The following is a 16,551-nucleotide window of genomic DNA, read 5'->3' as shown; positions in this document are numbered from 1 at the left end:
TGAAGCCAAACCTTAAATCCCTGCTGACAAAATCTGAGAGTCAAGTTTAGTCCTTGAGACTGAGAATGGCAAGAAAAGCACAAAGGTGAGAAAAAACATGGCAGAAAACCACAGCTTCAAACATAGAGGGCCTGTCACAAAGGATGAAGGTGAATAGTTGAGAGAAGCAGTCAAACATCGAGGATAATTAGAGAACAACTGGAAAGGCCAAGGGAGACCCCAGAAATCAGGAAGCATTAGAGACAGCTTAAGTATGTCAAAACCCAGGATACTGCTTCCTGGGATTCCCAGGAAAATGATGGAAGTCAAGATTTTCTTAAGTGATTTGTAGATTTAAGGTAGTTTTATTTTCAAAATAATCTCAGAAATTCAGTTTTCCCTCTGGCGCATCTTCTGGTTTTGGAGTTTAGGCCTAAGGGTTGTGCCCATCTATCCTATAGGAACTGTTTCAAAGGTGTTCCTGGGTCTGCAGACAAATTAGCATTTTGCTGAGTGAGTTTAGAAACACTGTCACTGTTATGCCAGGGTATAACACCTCAGGGGTGCTCATCCTCTATAGAAGGACCCAGACTGGCTGAGTTAATGGGCTGAGGCCAATTATATGAGGTTCAACAAGGCCAAATGCTGAGTCCTGGGCTTGAAACACAACAACCCCATGCAACACTACAGGTTTTGGGAAGAGTGTCTGGAAAGCTGCCTGGCAGAAAGCAACCTGAGAGTGTTGGTTGAAAGCCAACTGAACATAAGCCAGCAGTGTACTCGGGTGGCCAAGAAGGCCGACGGCATCCTGGTTTGTATCAGGAATATTGTGGCCAGCAGGACTAGGGAAGTGATCGTCACCCTGTACTTGGTGCTGGTGAGGCCACATCTCGAATACCAGGTTCAGTTTTGGGCCCCTTGTTACAGGAAAGTCATTGAAGTTCTGGAGAATGTTCAGAGAATGCAACAAAGCTGGTGAAGGGTCTGGAGCACAAGTCTTATGAGGAGCAGATGAGGGAACTGTGGCTGTTTAGCCTTGAGAAAAGCGGGGTGAGGGGAGACCTTATTGCTGTTTACAACTACCTGAAAGGAGGTTGTAGTGTGGAGGTGGTTGGTCTCTTCTCCCAAATAGAAAGTGGTAGGACAAGAGGAAATGGACTCAGGTTGTGCCAGGGAAGATTTAGATTGGATATTAAGAAAATTTTATTTACAGAAAGGGTTGTGAAGCAGTGAAACAGGCTTCCCAGAGAAGTGGTTGAGTCACTATCCCTGGAGGTGTTTAAAAGATGTATAGATGAGGTTCATAGGGACATGGTTTAGTGTCAGTTAGGATAATGGTTGGATTCGATGATCTTGAGGAACTCTTCCAACTGAAATGGTTCTATGATTATTTATTCTATAATCTTGGACACCTGTGCATGCTTGGTGAATAACCTACAGTGAGAAGCAGCCCTGAGCTCCCACAAAAAAACACTCATAGCAGTAAAGTGCAGAGCACTCAAACAGCAATGATATGTCCTCATGCTGCGCCCCAGCACTGGCAGACAGTTATGTACACTGCATGACTTCATTTCCATTATAAAGCAGCAGATACAGCTTTTTCATTTTCCAGGTTTTGAAGCCAGGACTAGCAGGCCCAGGACTTGCCAGGTAGTTTGCTATCCCTTCCACAGAGGAATGCACTTTTACCAGGACAGAACTTAAAAATTACAGCTATGACACCCACTCTGTCTTCGATCATTAATTTAGAAAAAAAAGTTTACTCCCCTGGCAAAAAATCAGGTTTTGCTGGAGATTAGCACAGCTGTGCTGCTGAAATCCACCTAGAAAGCAGAGAATTCAGCAAAAGATGGCACTAGCTACTCATGACTTTCTACTTCCCCTACCTTGAAAGTACAAAATGACTAAAACCTTGAGTTTCGATGTTCATCATCATAAGTGAGATGCATTAATTATTCCTTTTGGAAAATGAAACCAAGAGATAACGGTAGATTAACTCAACTCCATTTATTGACCAGTAAAAAAACCTGTTTATAAGGGCTCTTCTGATGCTTTCCTTGATAAATTTTTCGAATAAAATACTATAAATGAATCATATATTCCTACAGTTTATCCTGCAAGAAATAATTTCTAGCATCATTTCTGAAATGTTGAATGTTGTTAATAAATATTTATTTCAGTAGAAATATTTTGTTCAATCATGCTCATTTAGTCACTTATTGTTTTTATTCTATTAAGTGCAGGCTGTGGCAATTTTATATCAGTCCATATGTGTGTAGTTTGTATCTTTTTTCCTTCTGTTTCATTCTCTGCTTTATGGGACAGTGTGCTCTTTGGTCTGAATCTCCTTATGCCTTCTGCAACAATTGTCATGACTGAAAATTCTGAGTTTGGCCTTTTGAAAAGCTTAAACAACTAAAGAATATTTACAAAAAGCAAAGAGGGAAATAAAATCAGTCTTGCAACATGCTTTATGATACATTAATTGGTGGCAACTGAAGATTAGTCTGCCCACTTATTTTCTGAACCAGTTCTTGCTTGTGTAATAAAACTCTTCTTCCATTGTCTATTAGATAAAATAGAATTGCCCTCTACGGCCCCAGTCTTGCAGACAGCTATATCTCCCACTAACAGTTCCACTAGCTTCATTGAAACTACCTGACTTAACTGTCTTAGTTGGGTATGCAAGTGGCTGGGAAATTGAAACCTTTGTTATGCAGTTTCTGGATGATTTTTCTGTCAAGATTTTTCTTCTTTCCAGACCTTCAGCCATTACTGGATCATGCAGCTACTTAATAAAATGGTTTATGTTACTCATTTTCCAGTATGTCTAATTTGATGTTGATAATGTTTATAATTTATCATATTGTAAATTTAGTTCTTTGCTGATAGTGTAGTCATTCTAGAAGTGTCAGTTATTTTAATAGCTGAGCTTTAATTAAAAAACCAAATAGATAATAATTTCTTGTCCTCATGGATACAGAAAAAAAATAAGAAAAACATGAAAATAAGTATCAGAGGACAATTAAAAGGATTTGAAAGTTGTTACTATCATATAGTCTTGTGTTTTAAACTAATTTTGTTTTATTAACAAATTTGTCCCATGGTTTCTTAAATTTGAAGGCTGATGAGTGACCTCTACAGGCTTGAGAAGCAGACCCATGCAAACCTCATGAAGTTCAACAAGGTCAAGACTGTCAACCCCCAATATCAATACAGACTAGGGAATGAATAGATTGAGAGCAGCCCAGTGGAGAAGGACTTGAGGATAATGGTGGATGAAAGGTTGGACATGAGCCACCAACATGTGCTTGCAGCCCAGCAGGTCAAGGGAAATGATTCCGCTCTCTTGTCCACTCTGGTGAGGCCCCATCTGGAGTACTACATCCAGCTCTGGGGTCCCCAGCACAAGAAAGAGTTGGACCTGTGAGACCAGGTCCAGAGGAAGGCCATGAAGATGATCAGAGGGCTGGAGCACCTCTCCTATGCAGAAAGTCTTAGAGAGTTGGGGTTGTTCAACCTGGAGAAGGCTCCAAGGAGACCTTACTGCAATCCTTCAATATATAAAGGGGGTTTATAAGAAGGACTAAGAGAGGCTTTTTACCAAGGACTGTAGTGACAGGACAAGGGGCAGTAGTTTTAAACTGAAGGAGGGAAGATTTAGATATATTGACATTTCTGCATAAGATAATCATTTTCCTTACTCTTCCATCAACTCTGATTCCATCCTCTGTACTGACAGAGCATATGACCTCCTTTTGAGGGTCTTCCTGAATGTATCCTGTATTCTTCACACTTCACATCCTGTATCCAGCACACTCCTGGAGAAAGCTGAGACCAGAAGCACCTAGTAGGATCAGGGAAAGCAACCAGTTGTACCTGGAGAGGAAGGATGGTATAATAATTTCAACTAATTTCTGAAAGTGCTATTGAATGTGGAGCTGCCGTTCTTTTGGATCAAGGTAGGACATGCTCATCTAACCAAACACAGACATTTCTATGTATGAACTAGTCACACAAGGCTCTAATTATGGTCGATGGAGAGAACCATCAGAAAATCTGAAGGGAAATTTATCATATTCAAAAGCAGAGATCAAAGCATTTTATCAAAACTTTTATTTTTTTTCCCTGCTAACTGTGGAATAATTTTAACACAGCTAATTGTGAAAAATGAGCTTACAGTAGAAACATGTACAATTAGGTGAGAGAAATCCCATTCATAATGCCTCTGGAGAAGGAAATACCTTCAGGAAAGCAGAGAATTCATAGGAATTTGAGATCTGTTAATGGTAGATTATCACCTGACTTTTCTTCCAATGTTTACTTTGGATCTTTTGTTATAAAATGATTGTGTTCAAGAACTACTTCTGCTAACTTGACCAAGTGTTTTGATCTTGTTCTGTTAACAGTTATGCTAAGCAGGAATAAAACCTTTCTAATTCTGAAAATGTGTTTCTACATATTGTACTTCTGAGAAAGCTGTTTGTCTGAAACCCTGTAAATCAGGAAAATATCATAATTCTGGCTGTATAGAGAACATTGAAAACTAATTAAAAAGGAAAAAAAAAATCAACGGAATGCCATATTCCTGAGATTTACTCATGGAATGCTTTATTTATTTCACTTATTTGTTGTATAAAGTTAACTGTAAATAATAAAAATTTCAGAAGAAGTGGAAAAAAAATAGGCATATGGCTATCAATGGGAACTTGGAGCCTAATCACAGTGCCACCTATGAAATTCTCAGCTATACAAGCCAGAACTGTCAATTACTGACAGTTGTTTTGAGAATACCATTTGGATGACACAATCATAATTTAATAAAATCCATCACTCCTCTACTTCATTGTCAGATCCCCAGTTATCCAGTTAAAAAAAAATATCTTATGCAATTCTTTATTGTCAACATAAAAGCTATAGATTAGTGGACTGTAGATACAAAATATAACCATCAAACTGTAAATATGAAATGAATACAAATATATTGAATTGAATGTCAAAAGAAATGGCCTTGTTTCTATAGCAGCTGTATCATTCCATTACACTACACAGGAGATTTATTAAAACACAAGAATACTGCTAACCTTCTGTTCTCTTATTTTTAAAAGAAAATAATGGTAGAGTTTTAAATTATTTTAGCAAAGTGGTGTTGAATCTACAATTAGGCCAAACAATGCAGGTTCATCTTTCTTCAGAAAAAGCAAAGCTTAAATTTCATGTGTCTGAATGGGGAAAAAAAAAAGTTACTAGATCTGCAGTCTTCTATTTCTTCTAGTTTCTGCTGTTCTGGCTTTGTTAGCTTGACTTATTCTCTTGACAAAACAGTCAACAATTTTTTAGAATTCTTTCCCAGTGTACCTTTTGCCTCTTTTTGATCAGTATTATTCAGCATCATTTTGAATTTCAACAGTTTAAAAAATAATTGAATGCAATTACTTTTAAACAACTGAAAGCTTCACAGTCATTCACACTCACTTTTCCCACACTCCCTTTCCTTCACTAGAATACCAATGTTAAAGGTCAAAAAGAAATATGTTATGTTTCTGATAAACAACTACCCTATTTATGCAAGATAATATTGCATTAGCTGCATTATGCCCTGAAAGCTCCTCCTGGCCCCACCCTGCCCCAGATTAAAAGTTCAAAGAATATAATATAAATTCTGCATATTTGTTCTGTGTCTTTTTCTGTCTTCAGATAGATTGTTACCAGTAAGCTAATTGACTGCATGTCAATGGACTGGGAATCTTCTGTAACTGTTCATTTCCACATTTATCAATTTCCCACTTCAATCATATTCAGTGTCATCTAGTACCAGACAAGCAGCACCAAGCTCTTAACAGACACATTTTCTGTGTACACAGTGCACTGAATCATGCCAAGAAGTCTCTGGCAGCTCATTGCCACACACAGTGGAGCTCTTGCCACTTTTCAGTGACCTGTATGTAGCTAAAGAAAGTTTTCAAGAACTTATTCCACTCAATAATTTTAAGAACTTACACACCCGTTCTCCAAAAAGATGCTCTTCAGTCAAGGCATAATGTAGCTCCACATCAGTGTCTAAGGTGCAACATGCAGACAGATTCCACTGATTATATGCTATGTAAATGGTGGGGAGGTACTGAGAGAAAATCATGGTAAAACTGAAATTCTTTGTAGATTTGGTAAAAATCATCATTTGAGTAAGGCCATGAGAATCAAGTAGCAGAAGTATTATTTTGACCAACTGAACTGGGCTTCTCAGTGGTATCAGATTCTGTACACGGATATGCTCTTTCACATTGTTTCTTTCATTTTAAAATATTCCTAATCACTACATTATTGGTCTGTAGGCATCTTCCTCTAAAATACATGGAGATGCGTTGTACATTCAGTAGTGTATACTAAGAAAGGAGAACAGTGCTACATTTTTATTATGTCTCTATTCTATTGGAAACCCATTGTGTTTTGGACTGTTTGAATTAAAATGGACAAATGATGACAGAATGTTCACTAGAGAATGACCTGCTGTGGCTGAGGACTAGAGTTAATTTAAAATATCTTTCCTATATTTACATTCTTCCTTTAGTGCTTGAGAATACTGTATGTTTGAAATAATAGTTCTCTCTTAATTTAGCTTAAGCTATATAATACAGATAAGACACTGAAAGTTAAAAATACACCTTTTAATTTGTTTGCACTGTGGACATACCCTCTGGGGCAGGGTAAAATAGCCCAAAAGAAGATAAAGTGCTCTTTTTTCTCTAAGAGGATGCAATAAACTTCTAAAGTAAGAGGTGTTATTTTGAGGGGATGTATGAAAAGCAAACAAGTGGTAATGTTACACAAAGTGTGTAATATTGTTCTTTATCAGAACACCTGTAACTAGTCTTTGCTTACAATATTTATCATTATTTAGTTTTATTATGGAGTTTTAAAAGAGTAAACACCTTTTACCGTATGTAAAAAGATCTGACATATAGGAAAAAGTAAAAGTTCCAAATAGAACTTAATTTCATTTGCTTGAAAAGAGTTATTCTGCAGTATATTTAAACTCTGAAGTTTCACCCTGGATACAAATTTGTATTAGAACATGTATAGTTTGGTCTTGCTTGCCTAACTGTTGACATTTTAACAGGATGGAATTTACTGAAACTGGAACTTATCACATTAATTTCTAATGCCATCACAATATGTCTTTTGAAAAGCTTTAACATTTTAGAAAACCACTGACATTTGGTCTGTCTGAGAGAAATAAGATATTTCTGAGCTCATATAAAAATAAACTGCAAACTGACAGTGGCTTCATCTGTGATATTTTTTCTAGGTTTTAGGTATCATCGCATGTATTTGGTTACTGATAGAATTACTCCTGCCAATGTGCAAGTAACATTGTTGAGTCCAGTGAACTCTTAATTAATATTTGTTATCGTCTATATACCAAAGGATACTTCTTTTCTCACACATGCATCTCATCTCATACATTTTCTAAGAAATATCCCTGACAATTATAAGACGATGAATTCTATATTCTAATTCTGAAAAACTTCACTTGTGAATTTCTATTTGCTGTTCTCCGGTGACTTTGACATGTCAGGGACATATTCTACTTATGAATAAATCAGTGAAAAAAAAAACATGTAGCCTCTCTGTTTGAAGAACAACTTTCAGCTTGGTGAGTGCAAGTGTTTTAGAGTGCTAGTTGGTATCTGACCAATAGCCTAAAACTCTTAACATTTTTATTATAACAACCCTATACTCTTTGTTTTTTTTGGAGAGGGGAAGCTTAAAACACTGTAACTTATCTGAGTGATCCTTAAGTAATTTATCTGCTTCACACCAGTGTGGAGGAGTATTTCATGCCTCTCAAATTCAGCTCAGCCCTCATGGCTTGGCTACAAAGTTGTGGTGGGTTTACCATAGCCAGCAGCTAAGCCCCCACACAGCTGCCCACGCACCTCTCTCCCAGCAGGATGGGGAAGGGAATCAGAAGAGCAAAAATGAGAAGAATCTTGAGGGTTGAGATAAAGATATTTTAATAGAGAAAACAAAAGCTGCATGTGTAAACAAAGCAAAATAAAGAATTCATTCACTAGTTGCCATCAGCAGGCAGAGGTTTAGCCATTTCCAGGAAAGCAGGGCTTTATCACAGAGAACGGTTACTTGGGAAGATAAAGGCCAGAACTCCAGACATCACCCCAATCCTTCCTCTTTCCCCAGCTTTTTTAGCTGAGCATTACATCACACAGTATGGACTATCTCTTTGGTCAATTCGGGTTGTTGTCATAACTTAAAAGAATTAATCCTGTCTGCAATTGATAACCTAAAGATATGTAAACCCTTTTGGTTTTAGGTCAGTCTGCTCATATAACAAAGAGTGACTTGCAAAACGTTATCATAAACTACAGAAACTACTGACATTGTGGTTTTAGACATTTTGAAGCCTGCACAGTTAGTTGAGTCTTGCTTTAACACATATCTCAAAACTGTTGGATAAAGTGTCCTTTAGCTGAATGTTGCTCATGATAAGCTAAAAGAATTATGCAATGCAATATGCAAATGTGTAGCCAATTAGCTCTTTAGGGTGTGAATGTAGTGAAAAGATTTTGTATAGAATACCTTTTTGTGCTGGCATGCTGGCTTTATTCCCGCATCCAGACTTGCACAACTCTGTAATAAACAATATCTTGTCTCTGTGTGCTAAATTTGGCTGATTTGTATGCACATCAGGTAAAGAACCCTATTTTTGAGACAACAGGATCACCTAGTTGTTCAGAGGGCAGAGTGGGAAAAATGAAGAGGAAAATAAGGTAACTTCAATGGATTTTCTTGGGGGTTGGCAGTGTGACAAGCAGAAAAGACCTTTATACTGTGCAAGTACTGCTGAGTAATAGCCAAAACACTGGTGTGTTAACACTGTTTTGGTCACAGATCCAAACCACAGCACCATAAGGGCTTCTATGAAGAAAATTAACTTCATCCCTGTCAGATCCAGGACACAAGTCAAATTTCCTCTTGTTTTTTCTGGGCCTGATTATTAAAAACCTTGATCCATACCATTCCATCTCCATTAGGATAACACAGATAAAACTGACAGCTGAGACAGTTTCCGGTCAGTTATGGATTTTAACTTCATCAGTCCAAGATGATTCTAGATCTCAGTACTCACACTTCACAGGCAAGTAGAGTAAGTACAGATGAATGCTGGCCTCCCCATTCCCTTGCAGAGCACCTCAGAGCCAGATCAGTCCCTTCATGGTTTTGCACTTTGTTCTTTTTTTTCTCTCTCAGTACATCAGGACTGGATATCTGAGATATGCATTGCCCTGGCTAGCTGGAACTTTTAGAAAACTGCCTTGATTTTATTCTGGTTTTTAGACTGTGGATTCACAAATAGAATTCAGTGTTGCAAAACTGACCAGTACAAGATTTTAGCACAGTTTCTCAATGATTAGAGTATCTGTGTTTTCCCTGATCTCTGCCTTTCTAGGCTCAGAAGCCTTGCCTTTTCAAACCATGAACTGTGTTGTGGTTGTCATGAGGCTTATGTCCCTTCTCTTGATGCAATATGAAGTTGCACAGCAGGAGAAATATGTTGCACATTGCAGGACATTGCACATCAGGCAAGGCAGAGAAAAGAAACAACCATTAGGCAGTGAAAATTAGCCTGTGTTGAAGTGAACAAAATATTTTCAGGGGATATTTCAAACTATAGCAACTAGATTATATAAAAATTATATTAATGAGCTCTTCTTTTAGCATTTCCAAGTTTGCTTTCCCCTGTATTAAAAAAAAAAAAATAAAAAAAGGAAAATACAGTGTAAGATCCAAATTTATCAATATCACTGTAAAACTCAACCCTTGAATAAATATGTATGATTTATATAAAAATCAGATGGATTTTTCTAGGAAGAGCAACCTCATATGCTGAAATTGGATCTTTTTTTTTGTAACGGCATATTTTTCTTTAAATAATTGGCCCTGAAATATGTTTTTCAGTTAGAGTTCCTAGAGTTACACTGATTTCAGTGGATTTTTCACAGACTTGAGGGTATTGACAGATTGATCAGTTAACCCTATGCATCTAAAATAACTTTCTCATATTGACATGTTTTATGTATTTTATTATGAAGTAGAAGGGCAGAAAAAGACTGAGACAGAAACTGTCTTGCTCTGGAGCTTCATTAGCACCAGTAAATCCTGTTGCCTATAAATGATTTGAAAACCTCAGAGCAATTAGCTTTTCCTTTTAACTTGAGTGTTTTAGTGCAGATTGGTGCAGCTAATCAAGTAGGGAAATTGAAATAGAGTGTGTAAAAAATTGTTTATGAGTAATATTGTAAACAAGCATTGCAGATAGTTCTGTACCTGCCTTAGTGCTATAATAAAATAACTGGTGAAATCAGCATTGCATCCATTTAGGTGTAATTGTACAAATTGCTAGCTAATCAGAGTGAGAAAATTGATCCAAGGCTTGGGAGAACAATGCTGTGTGCTATTAACATGGTGTTTAACTATGTATTTAAAGCATTTGGAGATGAAGAATTTTTTTAAATCAACATAGATTTATTTGTTATAAAAAGAGTGCTTGATTCTTAGCTGGTTTCGTTAGTGTAATCCAGAAGAAATTCCACTGACATTCATGAAGTTAATTCAAACACAAACTGATGTAAGCAGTAGGAGAATCAATGCCATTTACTTTATTGTTTTCTGCTGTGTTAAGCCATAGGCATTTCATTAAAAATGCAAAACTGGTCAAATGCCTAAAATTCCCAGAAATAAACATCTCAGTTTATCAAGCCAGCTGCAGTCAGCAATTCAATGGGTTTTGACATATTCAACACAGCAGGGTCTTAACTAAAGCTATGTAAGCCTGGCTCAAAGGCTTGTGAACTTTTCAAGAAGTTCAAAAAAGCTTACAAATTCATGAGATAGGGAAGGACAGACTTGATGTTTCTTTCCTGTAAATGATGTTTTATTTAAAATTTTACATACTCTAGTGCTGTGAATTAATGTGTGAAATATCCAGCCTTGTGTATGCAACTTGTTGTTTTCAATTTCTAAGAAGTATGACACAAAGTAAAGATCACCCATGTCGATCTGTAATAAAACCTATTTAAATATGCTGTCATTCACCTGTACCACAGCAGTACTTTTTAAAGGCTCTGCTGCTCTGCTTAAAAATGTTCTCCATGTTATATCTGTTATATTCACAAAAGTAACATAAGAAACACGCAGAAAGAAAAATAATCATCCTGTAATCATGTATTCATAGTGCTGGAAGGAACTTCAGTAGGTCACCTAATCCTTTGAATACCATGGACAGCATCAACTTTCCCTCAGTTATTTCTAAGAGATGTTAGTTCAGCTCACAAGAGGAAAAAAGTTGTTAGATTCCACAGTCTCATAAGCAATCTTCACAAAAATTACCATGAAATAGTTTTTTTCTTAAATAGAAATCTGTTCTTTTTTGAAATCTATATCCATTATTATTTATTCTGTCCACTGTGGTCATAAATAGAGTATTGCTTTCTTTCCAACAGCAGCCTTTTATCTCATCCCACCTCAGTATTCCTAAGGCTAAACAATTCCAGTTTTTAAAATATTTTGTCATAGGTCATGTTTTCTAGACCTCTGACCATTCTCACTGCTCTCCCCTATACTCTCTGGTCCCAGTGTTTCAGCCCTGAGGCCTACCAATAACAAGTAGGGAAAAAATTACTACATATATCTTACAGGCAATACTGCTCTTTATGTGTCCCATTATAATCTCTGTCTGTTTTGTTTCTGTGGTGGTTTTTGGTTGGTTGGTTTTTGGTTTTGTTTTCTTATTGCAGCATTTTGACTTATGTTCTGGTCATGATCTACTACAACCCCTACATCCTTTTATACAGAACTATTGCCTAACCAGATGTCTTTGAAACAAGTTTATGCAGACAATTAATCACTTGGCACTTGCTTGTGTTGAATTTCATCCAACTGTTTCTTCAAATTCTCAAAATTATTTTGAATTTCCTTTCAATTCATCTGCATATTGGCTACCCCTGTTGGCTTAAGCTTTTTGGAGTGGTTAATAAGAACACCCTGTACTTAGTCAACAAAGTCACTGATGAAATTATAAAATGATGCCTCACTCAAGACAAAAAGAATTAAACTTGACTGAAAAACAGACTATTTTTAAGCACATTGACTATTTTAGTAATAAGGTAGATATGCACAGACATACATGCACACACATGCAAATAAATATATATAAATGTGTATTTAATTGCTGTCTTAATGTTTTATGTTTTGAAAATTTTAATATTCAATACAAGGATAATTAAGAAAGAACACAAATAAATGTTGAGTTGTGCCCAAGTCTCTTTGCTGTCTATTGGGATATTTAATTAAAATTTAATATCTGACCCTGGATTACCCACTTATCTCTTCATCATTATATCTCTTGACCATCTACCCTTCTATTTTGTTGCTGCCTTAGCCTAAATTACTTCAGCACCTATTTCAATCTAACAAACTTGCAGAAAGAAATACAGTAAAAAGGGTTGTGTAATATTGTATCATTTACAGTGTTGTAATGGCCAAAAAGTTGCTAATAAGAAACAGATAATCATTGGGAATGGAAAAATAGATCAGTAATTGTTCAGCCTTGGGGTAAGTCAGAAAGAACAAAGGAGAAAAGGAAGGAAAAGAAGGCAGTTGTCGGTAACCAGACACTATCACCAATTCTTTAATTGTGTTGTGAGGACCATCAGAAAGCCAGACTACAGACACATCTAATCAACTTTGCTTTGTAGTAGCCCATCTGTATAATGCCAGTCTACCACTTTTTCACCAGAAGTCACTCTTTGAATCAGAACAGAACCCCTATAATATTTTCTTATATATTCAATAGCACTGTTAACACCAGAGTATACTGGAGCATCTACAGTATTTTATTGTGTTGTTTGTTTGCTCTTGTTGTACATAGGGAATGATAGTTTACTAAGAAATCAAAGGCTATTTTACACAACCCAAGAAGATATTGGTTTGCACAAATACAATAATGACTTTTCGCTCTTGTAACTGAATGGTAAGTTAGTATTAATAGAAATCGAATTCAGTCAGTGGATTACTGTGAATGACTTAAAACAAGAGAGAAATAAGAAACTGGGTTGCATGCTTGAAGACTAGAGTACATTATTCATTTCTGAAATACTTAGCATTATAAATCTGTCATATTTTAAGCAGATAATTGTAATTTACGGATGTCCCGTAGGACTTTTTTTTTAGGACATTATTTTCCTGCCTTTAGTAGAGAAATTGTCTTTGTACAGCGACTGAAATAAAGCTCAAACCAAATTAAATCAGGATCTTTTGAGGGAATGTGGAAACCACTGGGAAAGAGTAAGATACAGGGGTGAGGACATAAATAAAATTATTTTAAGGTAAAAAAAAATAGAAGCACAATTTATGTGGAATCAGATCCTATAACCGAAAGGATTTTAAGGTGAAGATTACTCCCTTCAATGTGACACTTCAAAGCGATGAAAATCTGAATGTTCGTACCAGGAATAAAAACTATAAAAGATGGGGCTATAAATGATGAATGTGTTCTGCAAGTAGAAAGATTCAATGTAGAATCACCACAATGGTAACAGACAAAAATACGTAATGAAGCAATCCTAGCAGAAGGACATATACTCCTTTGTAATATACAGAGAAAAAAAGAAGACTCGTTCAAACATGAGATTTCGTGGCCCACCACATAGCTGTACTAATAGATTTTTAGAAATTATTTTGAGCATCAGAAAGTAGCCCCAGAAATCAAAACTTATTTCACTGTTCTTCTCTTGGCAGTTTCAGAGAGAGTTATTACTGCTATATGAAAATAGACAGTGTAATCTGTAGCAAATACAGATAAAAGTGAGCTTGAAAGGCCTTCCTGATCCTCTGTGATTTGACACTGAGAAGAATACTCTGTGAAAGACATAAATTGCCAATAGGTTGAGGTAGTCTTAACTGGGCTGGAGCACCAGAGGATGCTCTAAGTAATCAGATGCAATACTTTCATGGTATAGTCATGTTTGCAACCTCTCCCCCCATCCCCTTTTCTGAGCCTCCTTCTCTCCCAAGAAACACATAAAGATCATCTAATTTTTCTTCAAAGAGAAACATATGTAGAAATGTAAATCAGTTAAAATCACTGAACCTTATTTTTACACAGGATCAACTTAAATTAAGGGAGTGGAGCACCTCCCTTATGAGGAAAGGCTGAGGGAGCTGTGTCTCTTTAGTTTGGAGAAGAGGAGACTGAGGGGTGACCTTATTAATGTTTATAAATATATAAAGGGTGAGTGCCATGAGGATGGAGCCAGGCTCTTCTCGTTGGCAAACAATGATAGGACAAGGGGCAATGGGATCAAGCTGGAACACAAGAGGTTCCACTTAAATTTGAGAAAAAACTTCTTCTCAGTAAGGGTGACAGAGCACTGGAACAGGCTGCCCAGGGGGGTTGTGGAGTCTCCTTCTCTGGAGACATTCAAGACCCACCTGGACATGTTCCTGTGCAACCTCACTTAGGCGTTCCTGCTCCAGCAGGGGGATTGGACTAGATGATCTTTTGGGGTCCCTTCCAATCCAGAACATACTGTGATACTGTGATAAATAAGCAGAGGCTCTTAGTGGCTTTTATATATAAGAATAGGTGTAAGCATGCTTAAACTTTTGATTATTTGAACTTATCTTTGGCCAGCAAATGTCAGCTCTTCTTGGTATTATTAAAAAAGAAAAAAGAAAAAAAAAGGACTAAAGAAAAATTTGGAGGCTAAGGCCAGATGACTAGAATGAACATTTACCTAACAACTGAAAATGAGAGATCATCTGGTTGAAATCAGAGAAAAGGTTCTGAATTTTTTTCAGTAAGGTCTATGAAAGTCAGAAGAAAGACAACAACTGTAAATGAAAAATAAGCAAACATGGAAGAACTCTTTTGTGTCTGTCAGTAGTAAATGACATTTGTTTTACTAGTATGTTAGAGATTATGTTCCTTAACAATGACAGAGCTAGGTGTGGCCTCCTGGAATAAGGAATATATTGTTTCTTTGCTTCTTCTGCTTGTCTCTACCCAGGGAAGGAAGGATCCAGGAGGCCACAAAGGGTAGTAGAAGTTATGAAGGAGCTCTAGTCCAGTACAGTAATGAAGCATACGTAATGAAGCAATCCTAGCAGGAGGACATATATTCCTTTGTAATATACAGAGAAAAAAAAGAGGACTCGTTCAAACATGTGGTTTCACGATGCACCACATAGCTGTACTAATAGAATTTTAGAAATTATTTTGAGCATCAGAAAGTAGCCCCAGAAATCAATACTTTCAATACGCAAGTACAGTATTATTTTGAGGAGCAGGGAGTAGACAGGGAGAGCTTAAACATCATAGAAAAAATTCCTGAAGGATCAGAAATTATTTTGAAGAATTTACTGACTTGACATGCTGCCATACCATCTCAAGAAGGCAAACTTAAACAATGGCCTTATGAAAACCTGAAGGGGTATGGAACACTGAAGTATGAGAGCTGTGTTTCAAAAAACCTAAAAAGCACAACTAACTTATAAATGTATTATGATGATGAAGAGACCCTCAAATAGCATGTCCAGGTTTTATAGACAAATAGTTGAATAGATTGGAGGTCCTGAACTCTGAATGCAAATATAGATTATTTCTAGGTTCCTTTCTCTCAAGAGTCAAATTAATGTAGCATTTAAAACTCAGAGAATTAGGAACGGGCACTATTTATTTACTGCCCTCTCATTCGTATTACAAGGCTCTCCAATAGTGTTTCATTGATTCATGTATAGTCTTTGAAGAGATATGAAGGGTATACAGCTGCATATATAAATGATTTGCCAGTATCTAGCACCACTTGAAAGAAGCATCTAGAACATCTAGAGGAAGTGCTCCAAGAGATTAGAGACTGTATTAAATTTAGGCTGATGTGCAGAGGAACAAAACTAAATTAAATCTGCCTTTCGTGCTAAAAGAATGTATGTTAATATTTACAAGCACAAATTATGCTAGACAGTCCACTGCAAGAAGCCATTAGTAAATAGAAATGTGTTGATCAGTCAAACTGAAGGTCTGAACGATGGAACAGATGTAAATGCAAAATTTTTTCTACAGGGACGAGCAACAGCATAAAGAGCACTTACGGGTATAAAAGCCTAATAGGAAGTTCTAGGTTGGGTTTGTATGTAGACCACTTGGGGTTTTTTTTAAGATGGCAGAGTATAAGAGATATATTTTCTGGGACAACTGGACACCATGGCATTCAGCATTTAAGATAATTCAGAAAACAAAAGTAAGAATGGAGTCCCATAGTTAGGCCTGAAGGAGAAGAACAAATTAACTATCAATGAATTGTTGCATAGGTTGGAGAACAGTGTCCTAAAAGAACAGTGTCCTAACCAGCTGCTTTTGATTAGGAAGTGGAAATGAACCCAACATGTTTCTGGAGAGTGAGATGCTGCATTGGAAACGGGTAGGATTCCTAATGGAGACACACAAAAAACATGGTTCAGAGAAAGCGAGGAAAGATTATAGGAGAGAGGATA

This window comes from Nesoenas mayeri (assembly GCF_963082525.1).
Source record: "Nesoenas mayeri genome assembly, chromosome: 3".
Taxonomy (NCBI): domain Eukaryota; kingdom Metazoa; phylum Chordata; class Aves; order Columbiformes; family Columbidae; genus Nesoenas; species Nesoenas mayeri.
Note: the sequence above shows the minus strand (reverse complement) of the source record.